This window comes from Panthera uncia, chromosome X (assembly GCF_023721935.1).
Source record: "Panthera uncia isolate 11264 chromosome X, Puncia_PCG_1.0, whole genome shotgun sequence".
NCBI lineage: Eukaryota > Metazoa > Chordata > Mammalia > Carnivora > Felidae > Panthera > Panthera uncia.
In genome coordinates, this window is record NC_064817.1 from 80631044 (window position 1) to 80638257 (window position 7214).

A 7214-nucleotide genomic window follows, 5' to 3' on the forward strand; every position below is an offset into this window, starting at 1 on the left:
GGCGCCTGGGTGGCGCAGTCGGTTAAGCGTCCGACTTCAGCCAGGTCACGATCTCGCGGTCCGTGAGTTCGAGCCCCGCGTCAGGCTCTGGGCTGATGGCTCGGAGCCTGGAGCCTGTTTCCGATTCTGTGTCTCCCCCTCTCTCTGCCCCTCCCCCGTTCATGCTCTGTCTCTCTCTGTCCCAAAAATAAATAAAAAACGTTGAAAAAAAAAAAAAAAAAACAAAGTAAGGCAATGTAGTATAATGTTTAGTGGAATTTAAAGGGCTAATTCATTCTGCCCTAACAACTTACAATAAAATAGCACTTTTTTTCATGAGACTTGTCTCACTTTTTTGTTAGGCTGTGGCAGTTTTGTCCATTTCCTCAGCCCTTTGGGTTGACCAGATATTGCTGAATTAATCCCAGAAACTGACTTGTAATTTAATGACTCTACAGATTGAACAGACATCTCATTTATTTAGCTCCTTAAAAGTGCTAATTGCCACTTAAAGGAGAAATTCCAAGAAACTTCTGTATAAAGGTATCCAGATTCTGGTGAGCTTTAAAAATTGTGAAATTAATGAAATGTCTTCATATTTAAGCCAAAAATGTTAGTATATGACAAATATAGAAGTCTTGTTTCCAGATTCCTTAGCAGAGATTTTTGTTCATGGCTTAATTTATAACCTCATGTGCCTTAAAGGTTAACTCTGTACTTTTTCTCAATATCAAGCTTTTTCAATCTCAAAAGTAATCTAAAAATATAATTTGTTTTATAAAATGTCCATACTATTGGATATCAGTAAGCAAAAACATTAAATTAAATCTGATTAATCAATGGTGATAGAGTGTGTAATAAAACAAGAACCTTTCAGGTCTTAAATTTCATTTATATAACATTATTTTTGGCCCAGCTAGGTCATTGAAGGACACTGAAAGTTATCTGAAGTATAACTTAATGTATTCTCTCATTTTTTCCCATGAAAAAGGTCATAAGCCAGAATGCTTTTTTAAAACCAGATAATTCTTAGTATCTGGGAAGATCATTTTAAAGGCAAAAGTAGTTCAAGAACATAGATTATAGAACAACTTGACTCTCTCATTACTTTAGGCATTCTTTGCATTCATTTCTGTAATAGCTGGAACACTCCCCTCCCCTTTAACAAATTACTTTTTAGCTCAAGAAAATGTTTGCTTAGAATGGGAGAAGTTAGTTAAAGTCAGTATATAATTTGAGACAGTTGATGGGAAAATTCCCAGTTGCATTCAAATATAGTATTGATATTGAGCACACTGACATTGAACATGTCTGAACTTAGAGATAAATCTAATCCTTAAAAGGACTATTAGTTAGAAAATAAGTATCTGTATACACATGTACTGTGGTAACTTTGGATTCGTTTTAAGTCTGACAAAGTAAGATAAATTCTATCTTTACAATGAAATTATGCTGAGTGGGTGAGAGAGAAATATTTAGACCTAGACATTTCTGTCAGCATAGTATCTAGAACATAGCTCCTTAGAATTTTAGCTTAATTCTCATTTCTTTGGAAAATAATTTACTTTTTCCAAAGGCTTAGAAGGAACTCTAAAAATTTCTCTAATTAACTGGCAATTAATAGGGTACAGAAGTTGCATGCTATAGCTTCAGATCTCAGTTGACTCACTAAAATTTTATTTTCACATTTTCTCTAATATTAAAATTATTTTGAGCCCCTCTCACAGTTTATATTTTCAATTCAGGTTATTAATATTTTAACCTAGATCACATGATGCTAAGTTAATTTTTAATTTGACATTCATACTGAACTCTGAAAAACGGGTTTGTTCTTGTCTTATTTCAGAATACAGTATTTTTCCTTTATTGTCAAGTTTGTTACATCTTTGTGGTCAATGGAACCTGTGGAAATCTGTGTTCTTTTTTTTTTTTTGTGGTGAGGGATATGGGTAGAAAAGAGAATTGCTCTAATCATACATACGCATTTTAAAGGTAGTTGTAGAATTAATATGTATAAATGACATGTTAACACTTACCTACTCTGGATTGTTCTAAGGAACAGTGGCCTGAAGCCATGGCTTGTTTTCTGGAGCTGCTTGCTCTTCAATAGTAGCTGACCAATTGGATTTAAGTTTAGACTTTGGAGTTAGGTTATCTAGCTGAGGCTTTTAGGAATGAAGCAGACTATGTCTGTTCCTGTAGTGAATCAATTTAATTTCCTCTTTGACTACTCTAATTTGGGTATAAGTATTATCCATTCTAAATCTTTGTGTTGGGAGTTTAATTGGACTGTTGTCAAGAGCTATTAAAAAAGCTAAACACAAATATATGTAAAACACTTCACAAATGTTTAAAATTTTCACTTTTTTTTTTTAGTTTCAAAGGTTAGTTATGTAGCATCAATATCATAACCAAAGCAAGTAGGAAGTTGACTGGTTTGGAGATTCTTCAAGTAGTCTTCAATACTGTAACACTTCAGATTGTTAACCAGGATTTTTGTCCTGTATTTCTGCTAAATGTATTACTATATTAATGCACTTTTGTATATATAACTGTCTCTGTACATTCTGTACTTACTGCAGTGTATATAAAAGCTGTTTTTCCTGAAGCTGTAGGGGAAAAGCAATAGCTGTAACACAAGTTGTTTCTATTTTGAGTTCCTTCTTGTACTTGAAAGTAGTGGTTCTGTAGTTAATTCTAAATGTGTATGTATGGTTGTAATTAAAACTGGCAATGTGGCAGACCTGTCTTTTGAAGCTGAATATCAGACTGAACAGTGTTGTTTTGGCTATTGAAAACTCTTGTAGCATTTTAATTGTTTCTTTTGATGTACCATGGGTTTCTACAAAACCCACTCCTTCTTACTTACTACTTTATACTTCTGAATCTACTCCTTTACATATTACATCCCAGAACATTTATCAACAGAGAAAATTAGGTCTCCTCTCTTTTGCTCACAGTTTGGTTAAGATTCCATAAACTTGTTTTGTTAAAGCCCCAATTTCCCAAATGTCATTGACAAATCATTTTTTTTTTTCTGGGGAGATAAGATTTCTAGGGAGATTAGTAATCATAGTAAGTTGAAAATTAGGTCTAAATTTTGTTTATAGAAAATCAGATTTATTTTCCTTATATATTAATCTAGAAACTTTTTATGTTATAATTATATGAAAGAAATGTCTGAGCAGTTTTACATAGTTTCAGAAGCAATTCAACTTTCAGCAGCAACTTTATCTCTTGCCACTAGAGGGAGGTCTGTGTTTGCTCTCCTTTGGAAAATCTCTTAGCTGCTTTTCTTTCGTTTTTAATTTCAGAGGTTGGAATCCACCTCATTTTCAAAATCCCTTTTGTGATATTACTTTCATTTGTTAGTGAAAGGTAAGTTAATTGAGCTTGTTTAATAAAGCAAATCTAACGCTTTTATGTAATCTTCAATTTTTAATAAATGTGAGTTAGATATTAAGTGAAACGTGTGTGTGTGTGTGTGTGTGTGTTTTTCTTAGATACTTTAGAACTGTACTGTCCATTATAACCACTATCCATATGTGGCTATTTAAATAAATTAAATAAAATTTAGTTCCTTGGTCCCATTAGCAACACTTCAAGTGTCCACTAACCACGTATGGCAAAAGACTACTGTGTTGGTAACTCCAGTGTACAGAACATCTTTACTATCATGGGAAGTTATACTGGACAGTACAGTCTAGAGATTTGATGGTTTATGTAGTGACCACTGTCATCATTTTACCACTGAACCATACTCAGTGATTCAAAACTGCTTCACACAGTTAACTGTTGTAGGTGATTGGTGTGGGAGGGAGAGCAAGCTGTGTTTCACTTTTTTACTTCATTAAATCTACTACCAAAGTTGAGACTTCGGTGATTTAGTGGAGAAATATCTCAAATATCGAGCATTTCACTTGAGCTCTGAATAAGATTTCTTAAAGACTCCATTTTAAAAAATTGCTTAGAGGGTTTCTTTATTCTTGTGATGTAAGAGTCTTAATAGAGTAATGGAGCCACTGTTACTTGGGACTGACAATCCTCTCCCCTCTCCCCATCAGTCTGAATCTTATGGTTAAGTGGTATTTTTATATTACATTATCTGTGTTTCTTAGTAATAGATTGATGGGTATTAGATTTAGGTACAATGTTATTTCCCTTCATAATGGGTAAGTAACATTTTTAACATTCCAGTTTATGCATTTGGTCACCAGGATCCCATTATATTCTTTTTTTTCAGATTTGTCTTATAAAAATTGTCAAGTAAGACAGCAAAATGAATCCCCACATACCCATATTTACTTCCACTCTTGCCTTATGCTAATCTTGTTTCTTTTGACCTCCACCCCCAGAAACTCCCCTTACCTCAACTCCCAACGATACTAAAGTTAACCCCAGGTGATAATTTCATTTTTAAATGTTTAAGTATCAGATGTTTAAAAGATAAGGACACTCCTACTTTATACATAAATATGACCATATACCTTCATAAATAAAAATTCCTTGATATCAAATGTGTAGTTTACTTGCTTGAAATCAAAACCATAACCATTAGTCTTTTTCATTTAAAAATCATTCTACATTTTGTTAGCACTAAGGAAGAATTACTTTTATTATGGCTTGAGTCAGTGTTGATAGTATGTCTTGAGCGCATTTTAAGATGAGATATCTGTTGCTTTTAGATAAAAACAAAATCCAGCTGTTTTCCTTACTACTTTGTTAATGAAGGTATGAAATAATTTGGGTAGCAGGAAAGAAGGAGGGAATTAATTGTTCAAGATGAGTTGAACAGATATTTTCTGTCTCACCTAACTTTGAGTTCAAGAATGATCTTTTTTAGCCCAAATTGGCACACATGGTAAAGATCTGAATACCTATTATTTATTTATAAAGAGTTTTGCAAGGGTACTCAAGGAGACATAAGAAAAAATAGAGATTGCTTGACCCCCTCAAAATTCATTTCAGGAAACCTTTTTAATAGCTGTGACTGAGGCTATTGGTTTTGGTTTTGCATTTTAACTTACTGAAGTTTAGACTTCCCAAATTGTAGAATTTCAGAGCTTGAAGGGACTTTGGAGATCATTTATTTAGCTTGGTGGTTCTTAAACTTGATTGGGCATCAGAATCCCCTGCAGGACTTGTTTTAAACACAGGTGGCCAGCCCCCACTCCTCAGTTTCTGATTCTGTAGGTACGAGGTGGGGCCTGAGGATTTGCATTTTTAATGAGTCCCTAAGTGATGCTGATGCTGCTGGTTTTATGAACCCATGGAGAACCATTGCGATGCAGCTCAATCCCTTTTTCTCTTGCCTGTATTTTTGCAAATAAAATTTACACTAAATGGAACGTGACTTCTTTGCCCAAACTGGTTAGTGACATGGCCAAATCAGAATCCATACCTTGAGGTGCCTTATTCACACTGGAAAAGTGGAGTGCTTTTCCTATTGTGCATTTGTTTTCTTTATAGTAGTTGCCTCCAAATGATTCCTTCCAAGTTTTTTCTTAACATTTGGATTTTCTTGATACTGGTCAATCTTTATCTCCCTAGATTGGGAGTTCCTAAATTGGAGTCGGGATTAAAATTGCTGGCAATTCTGGGGCGCCTGGGTGGCTCAGTCGGTTAAGCATCCAACTTCAGCTCAGGTCATGATCTCCCAGTTTGTGAGTTTGAGCCCCACGTCGAGCTCTTTGCTGACAGCCAATGTATTTTTCTGAGGAGGGCTCCATATCTTTTATTAAGTTCTCAGATGACTTTTCTTCCCTTTAATGGCTAAGATTCTGTCCTTTTAGGGCAATTTTGGTTTTTGGCAATAACCAAGGGTCATTTGGGAAGCTGTCTGGTGGTTAATGTGCATGAGAAACCTGGAAATTGCTACATTTGGTCAATGAAGTATGATTTTAAAAGTAATAAGACTGGTTTTCTCATGTGGTAAAAACTGGCTTTAATGTATATTAAAGAAAAGAGTTCTAGAAATATTTTGGGCAGTGACAGCATTATTGGATTAGGTGTATGGTGATGACTTGGAATGGGGATGTTACTAATTTGGATGTAAAATAGTCATTTCTTTATAATCATAACTTTTATTCTAGAGCAAAATTCTCCAGTAATGTTTTAGAAATGTTGGGTTAGACTTCATAGATTTGTTCATCAGATCTGAGATAACAGAACTAGATGGTAATCTGAAAACTTGAAACAGATACAGACTTTCTGATATAATGGTCATTAAAACAGTCTATTTTTCAAGTGAGAGAAATGAAGTGATTCATTCAGGTCCTATATGATGACATATTAAGGACTAGAATCCAAGGCTCTTGAGTGCTTTTCCCACTTTATCACACTGCTTTATATCATGCTACTACTTTTCACAGTGTTTTGGGGAAAACACCTTAGGATTTTGGTATAGAGCAGTGGTTAAAGTGTGGACCCCACTTTGCTGGACACCAGCAAAATAAGTATCACCTGAGAACTTGTAAGAGGTGCAAATCTTTAGGCCCTACCCCAGAACTAGGGAATCAGAAACTGGGGGGAGGGAGGGTAAAGCCCAGTAATCTGTGTTTTAGCAAGCCTCCCAGAGGATTCTGATGCACACTCAAATTTGAGAACCACTAGTATAGAGTAATGATTCTCTACTCTGGCCAAACATCACAATTATCTGTGGGAAACTTAAAAAACACCATACCACCTTCCCTACTCACCCAGACAAATCAATCTCAGAGGTGACACCTGGGTATCTATTGTTTTGTAATAAACATTATATTTTGGAATAATTTTATGTTTATAGAAAAATTGTGAAGACAGTATAGAGAGTTCTTGTGTACCTGTTGCTCAATCCTCTAGTGTTAAAATTAGTTTTAAAAACTAAGAAATTAACATTGGCACATTACTGTTAACTACAGGTTTATTCAGATTTCCTTATTTATTCTTAATTCAGATTTCACTAATTTTACCATTAATGTTCTTTTTCTATTCCAAAATCCAATCCAGGATTCCTCATTGTGTTTAATCATCATGTGTCCTTAGCCTCCTCTGGTTTGTGACAATTTCTCAGTCTCTCCTTGTTTTTCATGATCTTGACAAATATAAGGAGAATTGGTCCTTTATTTTGTGGAATGTCATCCTCAATTTGGGCTTGCCCAATGTTTTTCTCACAGTTAGACTGGGGTTTGGGGATGACTCACGATCAACATGACTCAACCCTAGTTACATTAACTTTGATCACCTGGCTAGTGTTC